The sequence below is a fragment of the Pinus tabuliformis genome, chromosome 4_1 (genome assembly GCF_031772625.1).
Source record: "Pinus tabuliformis cultivar Carrire ecotype Pingquan chromosome 4_1, CPIR1, whole genome shotgun sequence".
Classification (NCBI taxonomy): Eukaryota; Viridiplantae; Streptophyta; class Pinopsida; order Pinales; family Pinaceae; genus Pinus; species Pinus tabuliformis.
In genome coordinates, this window is record NC_142303.1 from 472731707 (window position 1) to 472752406 (window position 20700).

General features: G+C 38.7%; 1 pseudogene; it reads right to left on the minus strand.

The window, feature by feature from the left end:
• Positions 1-10298, minus strand: part of LOC149176515 (uncharacterized) — a 37577-nt pseudogene extending 27279 nt beyond the window's left edge.
• Between the last annotated feature and the right edge of the window lie 10402 nt (positions 10299-20700).

Sequence of the window (20700 nt, forward strand, 5' to 3'; positions counted from 1 at the left end):
TTGATTACAACTCCTCTTGCCAGGCTCTCTGCTGAAATGCAGAAAATTTTGCATCTCTCAAAAGACTACAGTATAGGTGACTGGTACTTTTACCAGAATCACATAGAGATCTGGATTTATGGCTGTGAATTATCCCCCTACAAGTTGCCAAAGTATGTCCTTATGAGACTGTTTGCCCTGGAATACTTCAGGAAATTTATTATTTCATATTTGACTCATTTCTATGGTGCTAGGAAAAAGGTGCAGCTCAAGAAGAAATTCGAAAGGCCAGGGATTCATTGGGAAACATGCCCGAACAAGCCAATAGGCTAATAAATTTCTTGAATACCCACACCAAAGAAGATCTGGCAAAACTGGATATCAAGGACAGGACAAGCACAATTCTAATAATCAAAAGGGTCTTGACCATGAGGAACTTCATACAAAATCTAGAAAGGAAGTGCCAGGAAATGCAAATGGAAATAAATGCTTTCACACAGAAATTTAGAGTTTTGGAGGAAAAGGGTCTACCCAGTTTTTTAACTGATGATTACAGATTAATGTCACATGTAGCCTATGTACACAGATTAAATACATATGTGGATACTTAGGCCACAACATCATCAAGTTCTGCAGGAGAGAAAGCACTCCCATCTGGACAGAGCCTATATGACAATTTGGAGAATTTGTTTTTTATTGAACATGAAGTGAGGCATCTTTTCACAGTTCAGCCAACCTTTTTCAGGTACACAGATGCAGATGAAACTCTAATTAAAATGCACAGGGACCAATTACCAGATGATGAATGGTGGTATAGTATGATGGAAATTCTGTAGGCGGATTTCAAAGTTTTGTTTATTTTTCCAGAACATAACAGATGCCATAAAGTGTAAAAAAGAGCAGATAAAATCGCGTTGGACAACAGTTAATTGAAGCGCAGGGAAAAGCACCCAGGAAAGCAACGCCAGTAGCGTGGGATTTCACTAAATATCCATCGGCCGACTTACTGGGCAAACAATCAATGCATCTCACCAGCAAAACGGCCAACACAACATTTTCTTACTTTGCATTCATTTCTCTCTGTTCCCAAGAGCATTTACTCCTTCTGTAGAGTAGGTGAAAGAAGTTATTGCAAGATATTATCTCTTTGAGATATTTTGTAAACATTTTTGTACAAATACCTCCCCAATCTAAGTATTAGGGGTTGGTGAATATCATTCTGGAACTGCGCTGTAAATTTGAGAACTCTTCTGAATAAAGATTGCTGGAATGCTTTGCTGATGAACTCTCTGGTTATGGAATTGATGGCAGAAGCCCATGTTGCAGAATTCTTGAATTATCTCATGGATCAATAAGTCTTTTTAACTCTTGTTTTACTATTTTTGTGTTTTATATATCATCTATATATCATGTTCTAAATTGCAGGAAGAAAGAATAGCCCAGAATTTACTTAACTGTACTCTGTGTTCAATTCCTGTCATTTTTTATGTTTTCTTCAGGACTAGCATAGGCAGGAATTCTTAACTGCTCCTGTTTCCCTAGTTCTTACACCCTGAATATAATTAAGGAATTCTTAGCTGCTCCTTGGTAATATTTGCCCACTTTCCCTCTGTTAGCATGATGAAAGATTCTTAATTTCCTTTCATCCCCTGACTCCATTTCACCTGATTCCAGCTTGAAAATTGTTCCATGACTAATTATCTTGCTCTGTAGTTCCTCCTTTTGCCAAAGAAACCATACCCATAAGTTTATTTTCATTGACTCAATTAACCCAATGGTCTGAACTTCTCATACTTTGCACCCCTGTTCTTTTGAACTATCACCATCCAAAAAAATCAAACAAACACTTGTGCTTCATAATTAGCATAACATATATCAAAACAAATCTAAATTATAAAGAGAGAGCCCTCTCTGGCTGCAGATTGGCTAAAATCTGCATCTAAAAGATTGGTTAGTGGTTACCTCAGCCGTATTCCCTTTTCTCACAGATTTTGGGGAACAACCTGAGTGATAACATCATTGGCGACTCCACTGGGGACTGAATGACTGTGTTTGTTACTACTGTCTATTTTCTAAAGCTACAGATGGAGCCTGAAGTTAGCTAGGTAGCCTTTGAAATTATTTTGCTGTGCAATTACAGGAGTAAATAAAAGCTGCTTCAGTCTATCTCCAGTCTAGTTTTAGGCTTTAAACAACTGTCTCAAAAATTTGATCAGTTTCCTCTTGCTTTCAAAAGATCTTCAGGAAAATTCAAGACTTTCACAATTCATATTTTCCTAAAAAGATATTGTCAAAAGCAGTGTTCTTCAAATACTTCCAGAAAATACCAAAAACAGATTTAGAAGCTGGCTCCAAAGAAGAAAACTTGTTACACTAGATCAAATCCAGATCCCAATCCTCTAGCTATTTTTGAAAACCCTAACTTGATCTCTAAAAACCTTAGAAAACAAGAAAGTTTAGAAAATTCTGCTGATTTAAACCTTGATACGCTTTAGCAAAACCTTAACCAATCTGAGCTTGCTCCCGGAAAAGCAGCAGTCCTTTCTACTGTTGCTGCCGCTTCTTCTAGTTCACCATCATTACTTCAAAGCAACTTTTCCACTCCTTGATCCACTCCACTTATCTCAACTGTTATCCCTGTGCTTCTGGCATCCCATTTATACCTGCAAACATGGCAAACCGATATGCACCTCTGCAGTTGTTTGCAAATCCAGGGGCTATGCCTCAAGATTATCAAAGCAAAATCACCTATTTTGATGGTACTGGCACCTACACAACCCAACAACATACTAAGAAAATGATGGACTATTTTGAGAACTATGAAATTGATGATAATGATGTCAGAATGAAAATTTTTGTCCAAAGCCTAACAGGTGATGTAAGGACCTGGTTTAGGGCACTTGCTATAAACACAATTGCTGATCCAGATGCCCTGTATCAAACATTTTTGAATAGATGGGAAAAGAAGAATGACCCATTGCATATCCTATCAGAATACGAGAGTTTGAAAAGAGGCCCACAAGAAACTATCCAAGACTACTGTGCTAGATTCAATAATGTGTACAATGTTATTCTTCAGAACCTTAGACCTCCACCTGACTTAGCCTTGATCAAATTCCCTAATGGATTTGATTCTGACATGGCATATCAACTAAGGGAAAGAGCTCCTCCAAGCCTAGAATACATGCAGAGCATAGCTATTAGTGTAGAGGCCAATCTGATCTCTAAAAGAGCTCAAGCTAGAGCTGAAAGAAGGACTCCTTTCAAAGAAGAGCCTTCCGCATTTGAGCAAAAACTAGATGCAATTATCAAAGGAATGGATAGATTAGGTGATAGAGTGGAAACCATTGAAAGGAAATCTTCTTGGGAGGGTCAACCAAGTAACACCACTAGAAATCCAAACTTCAGGAAAAATCAAAATCCTAACACCGGGAAGGCTGGTCCTGACCAGAACATCAGACCTCCATTCCAAGAAAACTATGCTGAAGCTTCAACCTCTAGTGAGCCAACAGAGGATACTCAAATCAACCTAATGGGTCTAAACACTGAACAACAAATCTTTTTAACCCAAGATGACCAAGAGGCTCATACTTTCAACCAATTCCAAACCAAATCGGGAGAATCATTTGATTTCAGAGAAGGATATGATGCAGCTGTCTATGAGGTTCACAAACAATACAAATTGAGAAGCAGAATGGTAGATGTTCCTGAACCCAACAAGCAGAAAGATACCAAGCAGCCTAAAAAAGCAAAGGATAAAACTTCCCCTACAGAACTCCCTGCTAAAACAGACCTCAACCTAAGAGAGCCCACGGTTGAGGACATATCAGACTTACAACCATCAAATAATCAGCCATCCACCTCCTTTCCTCCAAAAGAAAATGCAAAGGGATCCCCTGAAATTGATTTTAATACAGATTTAGTTCATAATAGCACTCCTGATAGAGAAAAAACCACTGAAAACACAGCAGAAAAGGAAAACCTTGCTGCCCGGAATGCAAAAGTTCAAGTGGAAAAACCCTTCAATCTGGAAACCGAAATAGGCAAGTTAAAAATAGCCATTCCACTGTCCGAATTGGCTAAACATGAGGTTTATAGAGAACAAATCAACAGGTCACTTCAAATATCAGAGAATAGAGACGCAGTGAATGTCTTAGATGACCAACCAGAATTGATTTTGGGCCCTGAAGTAAATGGTAAATCAGTAGTTGGAGGAGTTCCTCCATTCTATGTAAGCCTAAACATTCATGACAAAGTACTCCACACCACAATGTTTGATTCAGGAGCTTCCCATAATCTAATGCCTAAGTCTGTGATGGAAAGATTGGACCTAGATATCACAAGGCCATATAAAGACTTGTTTTTATTTGATTCTAGCCAGGTCAGGTGTCTAGGCCTAATCAAAGATTTGTGTGTGTCTCTAGTACAGTACCCTACCAAGACAATTTTAATGGATGTAGTGGTAGCTGATATCCCACCAAAGTATAGAATGCTTTTGTCCAGATCTTGGGGTGCAAAGCTCCAAGGATCTTTGTAGTTAGACATGTCTTATGCTATCATCTCAGTCTTTGGCCAACCAAATAGATTGTACCGGGAAACATTGATGAAATATGTGGTCAGCAACCAAGAGAAGCCCCAAAACTTTCCCATCTATTCCATGCATTCTGATATGGATTCATTCATCTTATACAATGCTGAAATGTGTCTCAGAACTGATGGCAAGTTTCTAGAATCAGCACAAGGAAGGGGAATTAATGAAGAATCCGCTGCTCAAGATCTAAAAATTGTTGAAGTGATTGATGCAACAAACACACAAGGCAAACCATATGAGTTACAAAATCGAAATCTGCCCACCAAGACAGTTTCCAAAGCTCTTGATGCTAGTTGTAATCAAGAAATCCTATGGTATCTAGAATTTGATGGGTCAGTAAAAAAACAAGGAGCAAGGGTAGGGATTTGGATACATAACATGCAGAATGATCATGCTGAAGGACATGCATATAGGCTGAATTTCAGATGTACAAACAATATGGCTGAATATGAAGCCCTTCTGCTAGGACTCAAACTGATTAAAAGTCTAGGGGCAACTAGGATTTCAATTTTAGGGGACTCAGATTTGATTATTCAACAGATGAAAGGAAACTTTGTTACAAATGATCTCAGGCTAAGGGCCTATAGAGGGGCAGCAATTGAAATACTTAATACCTTTCTAGAATCACAGCTCACCAAAATCTCAAGGAACCACAATTTACATGCTCACAGTTTGGCAACATTTGCCAGCACTTGTAAGCTGCCATTCGAGCCCAACCATCATTTTATTACTAAAATTAAACACAGACCTACTGTTCCAGATAATGTTAAAAATTGGCAAGTATTTGACAATGATACACAAATCAACAATTTCCTGACTTTGAAAGAGGAATTTTCAAATACAAACATAGACACAAGCACCATTTGTGAAGAAATAGACAAAATTGAAAAAAATATATCAGCTGAAACAGCAAGTCATATTTTGCATCCAACAATCTTTACCAGCAAAAATTTACAAGAGCTGAAACAAATGGACCTTGATGAAATTGCTGAGGGAGAATCTGAAGTAATTGATTTGAAAGATAATTTTTTACCTACAGGCTTGACTCCTCTGGAAGATATTTTTGACTCAAATGATATTCCAAGAAAGCGAAAAGTGCAGCCATTAAATGCAGAATTTGAGGGCTATAATATAGGAACTGCAAAAGACCCTAAAATGATAAAACTGTTCAAAGCCTTGCCTCCCGACCAAAAATTGAAATGCATTGAACTGTTTAAAGAATTTCAAGATGTTTTTGCATGGAGCTATGAAGACCTCAAGTCATATGATACATCAGTCATCCAACATACAATACCCTTAAAAGAAAATCAAAAACCTTTTAAACAAAAGCTTAGAAGGGTGAATCCTGTCCTCCTCCCCATTATTGAAAACGAATTCAAAAGAATGTATGAAGCTGGAATAATTGCACCTATTAAATTTTCAGAATGGATTTCAAATCTAGTGCCCACTAGGAAGAAAACGAGAGAGATAAGACTGTGTGTTGACTTAAGAAATCTGAATAAAGTCTCTCAAAGACCACTACCCCTTACCCAAGATGGATCAAATTTTACAAAAGATAGTGGGAGCTTCTAGGATTTCACTGTTAGATGGATTCTCAGGCTTCAATCAGATCCTAGTTCACCCTGATGATCAAGATAAAACTGCCTTCACAACACCTTGGGGAACTTTCAAGTATGTAAAAATGCCTTTTGGACTTAAAAATGCAGAGGCCACATTTCAACGAGCAATGGACATAGCCTTTGCAAAAGAAATCCATGATTTTCTAGTCATATATCTTGATGATTTCACTGCTTTTTCCAAATCAGATCAAGAACATTTAGAACATTTAAGAAAGGTGTTCTTAATTTGCATAAAATATGGCATATCATTGAACCCAAAGAAGTCATTGTTTGGCCTAGAAGAGGGCAAATTGTTAGGTCACATAATCTCAAAAAATGGCATTAGAATTGACCCAAACAGAATACACGGTATTCTCTAAGTGCCTCACCCAAGGAATATCAAAGAATTGCAAGCTTTTCTAGGAAAGATCAATTTTCTAAGAAGATTCATACCCAACTTGGCTGAACTAATAAGATTGCTGAATAACATGCTAAAGAAAGATTCCAAAGTAAAGTGGACAATAGAAGCTAAGCAAGCCTTTGAGGAAATCAAAATAGCTTTAACCAAAACACTGGTCCTCACAAGCCCAAAGTTTGATAGAGACTTCATAATCTTTTCCTTTGCATCTGAGCATATTATTGTTGCTGTCCTATTACAAAAAGATGATCAATGATGTGAGAAGCCCATTGCTTTTTTCAGCAAAGCACTTAGAGATGTACCTTTAAAATATCAAATCATGGAGAAACAAGCTTATGCCCTTGTAAAGGCTGTCAAGGATTTCAGAGTTTATATCTTGTACTCTCATGTGATAGCTTATGTCCCAAATGCCGTGGTCAAGGATATTCTAACTCAAGAAGGACTTAAAGGTAAAAGAGGCAAATGGATAGCTAACATTTTGGAATATGACATTGAAATCAAACCAACAAAGCTGATAAAAGGACAAGGATTAGCAAAATTGATGACTGAAACCAATTTTCAAACCCTTGACATCAATGAACTGGATAATAAACAGGACATGGCAACTCCACAGATCAATCAAGCCTTCTTAGAATCACCTTGGTATATTGATATAGCCTATGTATTGTTAAACTTACAGGCTCCTCCAGGGTTATCTAGGACTAAAAAGAGATTCTTGAAAATGAAAGCTTCAAAGTTTTGTATTCTAGATAATGCTTTGTTTTGGAAAAATCATGAAGGCATTTTGTTGAATTGCTTAACAAAGGATGAAACTGACAAAGTGCTCAAAGAATTTCATGCAGGGGACTGTGGTGGACATTTGTATTGGAAATCAACAGCTGATAAAATCTTAAGAGTTGGGTTTTATTGGCCCTCCCTGTTTGCTGATGTAAAGAAATTTGTAGTTTCTTGCCATAAATGTCAAATCTTTGAAGGCAAGAGAAAGCTTTTACCTTTACCCCTAAAACCCATTTCCACTGAAAGACCATTTCAACAATGGGGTTTAGATTTCATTGGAGAAATTCACCCTCCCTCTTCTGGCCAACATAAGTGGATTTTAACTGCCACAGATTACTTCACCAAGTGGATAGAGGCCATCCCTTGTAGACAAGCCAATGACTCAATCATCATGCAATTCCTAGAAACCAATATCCTATCTAGATTTGGCTGTCCAAAAAAGATAATAACTGACAATGTTGCTGCCTTTAAATCCAAAAGAATGATCAATTTTTGCTACAAGTACCATATTACCTTAAGCCACTCCACAGCCTATTACCCTCAAGGTAATGGTCTAGCTGAGTCATCCAATAAAAGCTTGATCAACATCATAAAGAAAGTATTGGAAGAAAACAAGAAGAACTGGCACAACAATCTTATTAATGCACTTTGGGCAGATAGGTTAACTACAAAAATATCTATTGGAACAAGCCCCTATGAGTTGGTTTATGGCATGGAGGCTGTATTCCCTTCATCCTTGGGAATCCCTGTGATAAAATTTCCGCAAGAAACACAGGCAAAACCCAATGATATTCAAAGCTGAATCAATCAAACAATTCACTTACAACAGACTAGATAAGAAGTGTATCAAAGATCTCAGATTCTACAGGAGAAACTGAAGAATATTTTTGACAAAAAGACAAAGGCAGAGGATTTTTTCATAGGTGACAAAGTGCTGAAATGGGATTCCAGAAGGGAAGATAAAGGAAAACATGGCAAATTTGATTTCCTATGGAAGGGACCTTTTGCTATTCAGGCTATACAAGGAAACAACACCTACTTTTTAAGAAGCCTGGATGGTACAGAAGCAGAGAATGGGCCAGTCAATGGTCAGATGCTCAAACATTATTTTGATCCACTATGTTGAGATGACAACATTGTAATTTGTACATAATAGTGTCTATTTTCGGCAATTTATTACAGCAATGAGATAGGGAATTAAGATGCAACAAATTTTGAGAAAAAAGCAAAGAATTGCGCCACCTTTTTGAAGTACCTTTTAAGTTTATCAGAGGAATTAAAGAAGAAGACTTGGGAGCTAAAAATCTGATGGCAAACATTCAGACAAACTATCAAAGACAGAGTTGTAATTGATCAAATCAGCTCATAAGAAATGTATATATGTCACAGAGATACAATTTTGTTTGTTTACAGCAAAAGGAAATTTCAGATTGTAGCAAGAGTTGAATATAAGGCTATCTGACCTATGTTCTTGGCTTTTCACCTGGAAAAGCCATCCCCAAGTGGAGCCACTGTTAGGTTCCTATACCAATAGGTGTCATATTTCATGATTGACTGTTAAAATGCCAAATATGATCATCCTTTCCATGCTGCAAAGGTTCCATATTTTCAAAAAAAAAAAAATTAAAAAATGAAAAGAGGGTATGCCCTAAAAGAAAAATCAAAGGGAAAAAGAATGAATTGGTCAAAAAACAAAGAAAATGAACCCCAAAGAAAAGACCAAGAAAGTGGGCTAGTCCAAAATGCCACTACTATCCTATTTTTGCAAAGAAGTTCAAAATATGCAATCAGTGACTTCTGTCACACTTCATGGATGGCCCAACAGCTCAATCTTGGCCTCCCCATGTTTAAATTTCTTGTTTTAGAAATAGGGAGTAAATTCTGTCCAAACAGTTGAAGCTTGGCAGACCAGTGGTCAGGTAGAGAAGCAAGGGTGCTCAATAGCTAAATCTGAGCCCCTGGAAGAGATAAGGGCAGACTTAGACAGGAGAGCAATTAAAAGAAAACGAGAGAGAAAGGGTTTGCTAGTTCAAATGCACCCATCCAAAAAGGAAGAAATTTTTTTAGGTGTATTAGGCTGGGTAGGTAGTTTGGTGTTGCAGAAGCAAGTTTGTGATCAGTTTTGTCTTTTTGAATATGATTTATCTCATGGATATCACAACTACCATAGTAAGGTGGCTGCAAACCAGTTGAAGCATGACTAATTTCCCTCCCATTCCTCCAAGAACATTTACTAATTTCCCCTCAAGGACATTGAGATCTGCTCAGTGGTCCTAGTTCACTTCATTTTATGAGAAAGACTAAGTAAAACTTTGTGTTTACTTAGGCAAAAGAAGCCACATTTCTTGTGTAAAAATACTTTTGATCCATTCTACTAAGTTTTCCAAATCCATAACTTGGAGAGCTTCCACTCTCCTAAGCCTAAGTTTCACCTTTTACTTAGTGCTTTTGGTCCATAAATATTTCTCATTTTAAACCTATTTACACTATTATATGACTCCTACATAATACTTCCCCTCCCATACTATGTAAAAATACATAAAACCCTGAAATTCTTAAATATTCCACCCCGGGCTTATATAAAGCCATATGTTAATGTTTTAGGGGGTCCAAGGTTTACCCGAAACCTTGTGGACAACCCTTCCCCGTGCGCGCATATAAACCATGGGTTTTATTTAACATCCAGTTGAATAAATAGCCATACCCGCCCAAACCTAAAGTTTAATTACATTGTAAAAACCCCGCAAAAACATTACAAACTGTTAAATATTATGGTGGGCCACCACACCATACGCCTCTGCCAACTCCACCCATCCGTCAACCGTTTGATCCGGGCTTTCCCATCGAACGATCCACGTCGATAGCGGAACCCCTCCGACGACCGAATGATAGCCTCTGGGAAAATGGCGGTTTCGCCGTCGTACATAATCCACATGTCGCCACCTCATTTTATCATGTCTGCTCTGCCCAAAACCACCGTTATGCAAAAGCGGTGTGATAATACCATATACCGCCCTCCTTTCCCGCTGCTGGCGTCATCACCCATGTCAGCACCCACGTTGGCTGCTACCTCATCATTGTATCGTCTGCTGTGTCTGCCACGTCACCACCAAGTTAGCTTCCGTACCCCTGCTACATGACAAAGATTACATCATGCTGACGTCACCCGACCAAAGCGCGCCAAAAACCCGCCAATATCAAATTTTTGTTAAAAACGTGTAAAATGTTGTTGTTTGTTCATTTCTGTTTGTTTATACTGCGCGACTTTTGCATGGTTTTTTACGTTCAAAGCGGCATTTCCACAGCATAGTCTGCCACCCAGAGAAATTCACTCCACAGCGTTGTCCCTCAGCTCGGTCTGCCACCCACATTTCGCACAAGGTGTTCATAAAATAGGTATTTACCCAAATCCTGCTCCTAAACCCTGTTTTTCTAGTTTTCTCTGTAAAAATTGCTCGGAGAACCAAAATTTTAATTAAAACATGGTGCTGCCTTCAAACCTCTGCATCATAGCCACTGTTTTACCCAATTTTTCCAAGAAGTCCTGTGAACTCTGTCTCCCTCTGCAAATTCGCCCATTTAGCTGAATTCAAGCTTGTTTCGGCCTATAAATTCCCTGAGAAACCTCTAGAAACTACTATTATACCTACTGTTGCTGCAAAAGCCCAAAACTCCAAATTCAAAAATCACCAAAGACTATATAATGGAGGCTCCAGTGGCCCTGAATTTTGCCCCCCTGAATGCACCACACAAAGAATTGGAATGGCTGCCCCTTGTTGACAGAGATTTCCAAATTAAGGATATGATTGGTGATAAGCCTCACCTTCAAGCTTTTTGTGAAATTAGGAATAGCTACTGAAGCAACACTGATGTCTTTGGAATTTGGGAGTCCAACATGCCCATCTACTACCTCCCTTCAGTAAATGTGCTTCCTAATCTCATCCACTTATGCTGTGCCAATTATGACCCCACACAAAGAGCAGTTATGGCTCCATCTGGGACTGTCCTCTTCTATATTACTCCTCAATCCATAAATGAGATGCTGCACTTTAAGCCAACTCAGCCTCTGGCTCCTCTCACCATGGAATTCTTGCTTGACCAAGGTGCCAAACTGCCTAGTTTAGAGATAACCAGAATAGCTCAATTATTCATGAAACCAAATTGTCAGCCCTAGTAACCTCCTCCTTATCTGCATTCTTGGTTCACTGAAGCAGGGAGATTTATTGTAGACATGATACGCTACATCTTAGGATTCAAAACCAGTGAGTATATTGATGAGACTACCTTAGTTTTGATGTCTATATTTACTCCAGGACAGCCCCCTACTGTCAAATATGATTATGCCACCTTCATATCTAATAAGATCCATGAGAAATTCATGAGCCTGGACAGAGAAAGAGTGTTCAAATACACATCATATATATACCATTTGCTGCTGTATAATCAACCTGATAGTTTTCAAATTCCTCTTAGAAAGTTGGATCTCAAAGGAGAAAGGAGGTGTGTCATATTCTGGACCTCAGTATTCCATATAGTCTATAACTCTCCTTATACTTACTATGAGTTCATTGATCTGTTGATATATCTAGCCACTTCTTTATTGATTACAACTCCTCCTGCCAGGCTCTTTGCTGAAATGCAGAAAATTTTGCATCTCTCAAAAGACTACAGTATAGGTGACTGGTACTTTTACTAGAATCACATAGAGATCCGGATTTATGGCTGTGAATTATCGCCCTACAAGCTGCAAAAGTATGTCCCTATGAGACTGTTTGCCCTAGAATGCTTCAGGAAATTTATTAGTTCAGATTTGACTCATTTCTATGGTGCTAGGAAAAAGGCGCAGCTCAAGAAGAAATTCAAAAGGCTAGGGATTCATTGGGAAACATGCCCGAACAGGCCAATAGGCTAATAAATTTCTTGAACACCCACACCAAAGAAGATCTGGCAAAACTGGATATTAGGGACAGGAAAAGCACTATTCTAATAATCAAAAGGGTCCTGACCATGAGGAACTTCATACAAAATCTAGAAAGGAAGTGCCAGCAAATGCAAATGGAAATAAATGCTTTCACACAGAAATTTAGAGTTTCGGAAGAAAAGGGTCTACCTAGTTTGTTAACTGATGATTACATACTAATGTCACATGCAGCCTATGTACACAGATTAAATACATATGTGGATACTCAGGCCACATCATCATCAAGTTCTGTAGGAGAGAAAGCACTCCCATCTGGACAGAGCTTATATGACAATTTGGAGAATTTGTTTTTTATTGAACATGAAGTGAGGCATCTTTTCACAGTCCAGCCAACTTTTTTTAGGTACATAGATGCAGATGAAACTCTAATTAAAATGCGCAGACACCAATTACCAGATGATGAATGGTGGCAGAGTATGCTGGAAATTCTGTAGGTGGATTTCAAAGTTTTGTTTATTTTTAGAACATAACAGATGCCATAAAGTGTAAAAAAGAGCAGATAAAATCGCGCTGGACAGTAGTTAATTGAAGCACAGGGAAAAGCACCCAGGAAAGCAACGCAAGCAGCATGGGATTTCACTAAATATCCATCGGCTGACTTACTGGGCAAACAATCAATGCATCTCACCAGCAAAACGGCCAACACAACATTTTCTTACTTTGCATTCATTTCTCTCTGTTCCCAAGAGCATTTACTCCTTCTGTAGAGTAGGTGAAAGAAGTTATTGCAAGATATTATCTCTTTGAGATATTTTGTAAACATTTTTGTACAAATACCTCCCCAATATAAGTATTAGGGGTTGGTGAATATCATTCTGAAACTGTGCTGTAAATTTGAGAACTCTTCTGAATAAAGATTGCTGGAATGCTTTGCTGATGAACTCTCTGGTTATGGAATTGATGGCAGAAACCCATGTTGCAGAATTCTTGAATTATCTCATGGATCAATAAGTGTTTTTAACTCTTGTTTTACTATTTCCGTGTTTTATATATCATCTATATATCATGTTCTAAATTGCAGGAAGAAAGAATAGCCCAGAATTTACTTAACTGTACTCTGTGTTCAATTCCTGTCATTTTTTTTGTTTTCTTCAGGACTAGCATAGGTAGGAATTCTTAACTACTCTTGTTTCCCTGGTTCTTACACCCTGAATATAGTTAAGGAATTCTTAGCTGCCCCTTGGTAATATTTGCCCACTTTCCCTCTGTTAGCATAATGAAAGATTCTTAATTGCCTTTCATCCCCTGACTCCATTTCACCTGATTCCAGCTTGAAAATTGTTCCATGACTAATTATCTTGCTCTGTAGTTCCTCCTTTTGCTAAAGAAACCATACCCATAAGTTTATTTTCATTGACTCCATTAACCCAATGGTCTGAACTTCTCATACTTTGCACCCATGTTCTTTTGAACTATCACCATCCAAAAAAATCAAACAAACACTTGTGCTTCATAACTAACCTAACATATAGCAAAACAAAGCTAAATTATAAAGAGAGAGCCCTCTCTGGCTGCAGATTGGCTAGAATCTGCATCTAAACTATTGGTTAGTGGTTACCTCGGTCGTATTCCCTTTTCTCACAGCTTTTGGGGAACAACCTGAGTGATAACAGTAGTATTGTTCAAATCGACAAACTAACTCAAAAAATCCCTTTCATTCTTGTTCAAAGTCGTGACAAGGTCTCTTGGCAACCTATACTCCTCTACACATCTGATGCAAGGATCAATGACTACCCTCAACTTCTCTCCACTCCTTTCTTTCCATTTGAGCCAAATTCCAATCACTGGGAAAGAAGAAAGCACCACTTTTCAAACCACCAATCCATTTTTTGTCTCTTATTACACTTCTTGATCCATTCTTTCACAGTTAAGGGAAAAATGTATTTCTGGTATACCATCGTTGTCCATGGACTGCTTATATCCAAGAGTCTTCACCCAACTTTTGCTGCCAAAGCTATTGAGAAAAGTTGTAGATTCTTGATTCCCCATCCTCCACATCCTTTGGGCGCTGTGATTTTTTCCCACTAGACTCATGGGAAAACTAGATCCTCTTTGGTACCATACCACAAGAATCTATTACATATTTTCCTCATATCATCTAAAATATATTTGGGTATTCAAGTGAGTGACATCCAAAAAATCAAAATAGCTTCCAAAATTTGATTTAATAAGGACTCGCCTCTGTTCTTTCGAAAACCACATGAAGCTCCACATGTTTAAGTCTTTTTCCATTTTTGCTAAAAGCCAGGTCCAATCCTATTTCCTATACATATTAGGCTTTAAATGGAAGCATAAATATTTTAGCCCTTCCCCCAATGTCTTGATTTGAAAAGGAAAGAAACCCTTGAAACTTATGATTTCACTTTTTGGAACCCCCTAATAGGAAATAATGGATTTTTGTACATTGACTTGCATTCTCATGGCTTTTTGAAAGAGAATCAAGGCTTCTTTCAGGGTTATCACATCCTCTCGAGATCCACTGATGAACATAAGAATATTATCAACAAACAACATATGAGTGATGGTCAACCCATTTACCACCTTTATGCCTCTCAAGTCCCCTCTTCTTTTTGCTTCAAGTAATAATCGACTAAGCCCCTCCGCCGCCAAAAGAAATATCAAAGGTGACAAGGGGCATCCCTATCATAACCCACGTTGTGCCTAGAAGAAAGGAGATGTTGCTCCATTGATTAGAACTATGAATGAAAATGAAGTAATGCAACATATCACCCAATTTATAAATGGTACCTCAAAACCCAAATGAGTTGAAATTAAACGTATGAAGGTCTAGTTGACCTTATCATATACTTTGGAGAGATCTATATTGTTTACTATCCCTTTCAATTTTATGACCTTGAGACTATATAACCTCTCTCGAGCCACCTCAATGGCTTCCCAAATTCGTCTCCCTTCCAAGAAAATAAATTGTTCCTTAGAGACCTTATTTCACCAGATTAGCTTGATTCAGTTTTCTATGATATTGGCAATAATTTTGTAAATACTGTTACATAATGAAATAGGCTTGAGGTCCTCAAAGGGTCTAAGATTATCGATTTTTGGAATGAGGGCTATAAAGGTTTAATTAAAAGAGTCCAGAATCCTCGCATCCTCAATGACCTTGAGAAGATCAGCTCCCAAAATATCAAATAGGATGAAAAAGAACTCCATCATCTATTTGTTTGGGTTCGAAATATTATCTTTTTGCATTCCTTGGAGCACCCCCTGTAGTTATTTTTCTATGACTAGCTCCATTAATCTCATGTTGTCCTCCTCCTCTGAGAAGTAAGTAAACTATTGTGAAACAAGGATCTCCTCTGCAATGGTTGCTTCTGAAGGGACCTTAAATAGACTGTCATGGTGATTTTTTGCTAGAGTTGCTAATTCAGTGAAGGAGGTAGCTTTCCCCCCTTTGGCATATCCAACTCCCAAATTGTGTTACTGGTCCTCCTCCCCTTAGCATAATTATGAAAATATTTTGTGTTTTTGTCACCAATCAACAACTAGATAGCTCTACTATCTCTAGGTTTCCTCCATGTTTTTTAGTATTTTCAGTTTTGTGGCATCTAACCCAATAATAATATTCTTCTCTTCCTTTGTAACAAAACCCCCCCCATCGTCCTTGTAGGTTTTAACCCTGTACAAAAATTACCTGCATACGAATTATAAAACACAGAAAATAAACAATGCGAGAGCATAACACATAAAACACATATATATAGAGATTTTCCCTTGGATCCCAAAACCGGGACTACCAGCTTGATTTTTCATTATGTTCCTTTCAATTTTGTAATACATGTTTATACATGCCGAAGCATCCAATACCATGGACCGAAAACCATCGCGTCCAAAAACATGTGCAAAAATCATGCACAAAACCATAAGTAGGTCTGCCCATCCTAACATGGGGTCCAAAACCAAAATTTTTCGAGGCGCCGCCCCATACCCCATAAAGTGGGGTTACAGGTACGTCTCAAACCCCCTGTGACCCCCCCTACTACACAATTGGCGCAATGAAGGGGGCCTCCGCCCCAACCCCCCCCACAACCCCCCGGTTAACTACGTGGGCTAGTTGTGTAAAGAATATAACACAACCCAACATTCTCCCACTTGTTGTTTTCTTTCCACAGGGGGAACAAGAGAGTGTAATCATTTTTCTAGCCCTGAAATGCCCATTGTCTCTCTACACCAAGAGAACTTCTCAGAGCTCACAGATTTTGTCAATGCATCTGTAGTATTCTTCAAAGTTTCCACCTTTACGAGCAACACCATTTTGTCTTCTATCATATCCCTCACAAAGTGATACTGAATATCAATGTGCTTTGTATTTGAATGATATGTGGGGTTCTTTGCCAAGAAAATATCACTTTGGCTATCACAATCTATCCTTATATCTCCTTGTACTAACCCCATACTTGAACACAATCTCTGCAACCAAACTACTTCCTTGCTTGCATGAGTGGCTGCCATGTATTCTTCCTTTATAGTTGATAGTGCCACTACAAATTGTTTCTTACTCATCCAACTAACTGCACCTCCAAATAGGTTAAACACATACCCACTTGTAGATCTTCTATGATCTAGATCTCCAACCCAGTCTGCATCAACAAAGCCACGAATATACAACACTCTATCCAATCCTAATCTTCCTTGGTAGCACAAACCATAATCACTAGTGCCAAACAAATACCTGAAAACCTGCTTCACTGTTGTCCAGTGCTCCTTCCCTAGTTTTGACATAAACCTGCTCAATACTCCCACTGCATGTGCAATGTCTGGTCTAGTACAGACCATTGCATGCATCAAGCTACCGACTGCACTTGCATATGGAATATGGGACATGTCCTCTTCCTCTTCTTGTGTCTTGGGACACTATTCAGCAGATAACCTCACACCTACAGGAATAGGAACCTTCACCAATTTACTATCCTGAATATTAAACTTTTCCAGTATTGTCTCGACATACTTCCTCTGGTTTAACCAGAGCTTCCTCTTTGCCTGATCTCTTTTAATTTCCATGCCCAAAATATAGTTTGCAGCACCACGATCTTTCATGTCGAATTTGGAGGACAATTGGGTATTCAAATCCTGGATAATTTCTTTGTCATTTCCAACCAACAACATATCATCCACATACAAGACCAGATAAATAACATGGTCACCAATTAATCTAAAATACACACAGTGATCTGTTTTGCTTTTCGTGAAGCCAAGTCCCGGTATAAATGTATCAAATTTCTGATACCACATCCTTGGTGATTGTTTTAACCCATATAGAGACTTCTTTAACTTGCATACTAGTTCTTTCTTACCCTTCACCGCAAAGGCTTGAGGTTGCTTCATGTATATTTCCTCTTCTAGATCCCCGTGAAGAAATGTTGTCTTCACTTCCATCTGTTCTACCTCAAAACCAAAAGTAGCAGCAATAGATAAAAGTAATCTAATAGAAGTTACCTTGGCAATAGGAGAAAAAATATCACCAAAATCAATTCCCGACACCTGGGAATAACCTTTTGCTACCAACCAAGCTTTGTATTTCTCCACCTTTCCTTTTGCATTTTCCTTCTTCTTGAACACCCATTTGCTGCCAATGGGTTTCCTTCCAGCCAAAAACTCCACGAGATCCCAAGCCTCATTTTTGTGCAAAGATGCCATTTCATCAACCATGGCCTCTTTCTAGAGTTTTCCATCCTCTGAATCTACTGCTTCCTTCACAGTTCTGGGATCATCGTCAGTAATAGATAAAGCAAAATTTGAACAGAAAGCAGATGGACTATACCTTTTTGGCTGCCTTCTTTCTCGAACTGATCTTCTCACACCTGGAGTTTGTGGCTCTTCATCTTTTGATTCCTCCTTTGCTGTAGAGTATGATTCTTCCTCCTTTAGCTTAAACTCTATCTTCTTAGGTTCCTTTGGTTGGACTTCATGTTTAATAACATCTTTCACCTCTCTGAGCACCACATCTCGGCTGTACACAACCTTCCTTATTACTAGGTTCCAAAGCTTATAACCCTTTAAATGATCCTTATACCTAATAAAGATGCACTTTTCAGATTTACTATCCAACTTGGTTCTTTTCTCCTTTGGAACATGTACAAATGCATCACATCCAAATACCCTCAGATGTGAAAGAGAGGGTTTCTTACCAGTCCATACCTCTTGTGGAGTCTTATCCTCCAACACTGATGAAGGTGATCTATTGACTAGGTAACATGCTGTCTCCACTGCCTCTGCCCAGAATTCTTGTCCTAACCCGGCATCACTGAGCATGCTTCTTTCCCTTTCCATCAATGTCTTGTTCATTCTTTCTACAACTCCATTTTGCTGAGGTGTATATGGAGTAGTCTTCTACCGTGATATACCACACTTCTGACAGAATTCTTCAAATTCCCTACTGCAAAACTCTCCACCATTATCTGTCCTCGGCATCTTTCCTCGACACTTTTATCTTCTTCTCTGTCCGATTTTCCACGAGAGCCTTAAATTCTTTAAACCTGTCAAAGACTTCAGATTTCTTCTTAAGGAAATATATGCATGTATTCCTTGAGAAGTCATCTATAAATGATACATAGTACACAGACTTACCTAGTGATGGAACCTTCACAGGTCCAAACACATCACTGTGCACAAGTTCTAATATCTGTTTCACCCTCTTACTACCAGAGGGGAAACTCATCCGATTCTGCTTCCCATATACACAATTTTCACAGAAGTCAAAATCCAGAGAGCCATTACTCATACCTTTTACCATACCTTTACCATGAAGTATTCGAAGGCCCTTCTCTCCAATATGTCCAAGCCTTTGATGCCACAACATGGTCTTCTCTCCAGAGACCACTAGATTTTCTGCTCCACTTTCAGGAACCACAGAACTGTTGCACCTATCAATAATAGTGCTACCTTGCAGCTTGTATAGAGTTCCAATTCGAACTCCCTGCATAAATACCAGTGCTCCCCGAACCATTTTGCAGATATCCTTCTCGAACACTGTTTTTACACCTGCATCATCCAGCTTGCTTACAAAAATCAGATTTCTAGCCAATGCAAGAATATGCAGAACACTCGGAAGTGTTCTAATCCTTCTGCCTTGTAACTTCAACTTTACTTTTCCGCGACCAATGATTCTAGCCTTCCTATCATCCCCTAAGAAGACTTCACCACCATTGTATTTCTCATACTCGTAGAACCACTCTCTATGGAGAATGAAGTGAAAGGATGCACCTGAGTCAATCAACCATGCCTCATGATCTACATGTGTACTTGAAGAAGCCAAGTACACATCCCCACCTTCATCTGAGGTGGTTTTCACCTTTGCAGAAGGAGCATCATCAGATCCCTTTCCTTTATCGGGAGCGTTAGATTTACAGTCCCTTGTTTAGTGCCCTTCCTTTCCACATTTCCATCACACCACCTTTACAGGTTTTCCTGGAGATTTAGATCTCCCACTCGATGACTTATTTTTGTTTCTATTCTGGGACCGTCCTCGTATAGACAAGGCATCACCATTTTGGCTCTCCATATTTTACGGTCTCATCTCCTCCATCAGCAAGGATGAGACTATTTCATCAGACTACAAGGTAGTTGCATTGCTACCTATTGCAATAACCAGACTATCCCACGAATCTGGTAGAGAACACAACAAACTGATGCACTTATTTTCATCTAAAATTTTAATATCAACAGATGCTAATTGACTTACCACAGTATTAAATGCATTCAGATTCTCTGTCACTGAGTCTCCATCTTTCATCCTCAGGTTATACAACTTTTTCCGCAGTAACAGTTTATTCACCAGAGACTTAGATTGGTACAAAGTACCTAACTTGTCCCACAAAGCCTTCGCCGTAGCTTCCCCTAATACATTCAACAATACTGAATCTGAGACACACAATCGTATTGTGCTCTTTGCCTTCCAATCCAACTTCTTCCATTCTTCATTGGACACTCCCGTTGGTTTAGTACCTGGATCTACCATGATCCATTGATCTTTATCCACCAATAGATCCTCCATCTTGAGTTTCCACAACTCAAAACTCTGACCATTAAATTTATTGATCTCTATCTTTCCACTACTCACCATCTTCTTTCACCACCAGAATCGATCTCGCAGATCTCCCACTGAACAGGGTCTACCACAGGCCTGAGCGAAACCCCTCAGCAACAAAAGCGTCCCCTTGAAGCCAAAACTGCTCTGATACCAAATGTAGGTTTTAACCCCATACAGAAATTACTTGCATACGAATTCTAAAACACAGAAAATAAACAATGCAAGAGCATAACACATAAAACACATATACATCTAGAGATTTTCCCTTGGATCCCGAAACTGGGACTACCAGCTTGATTTTTCATTATGTTC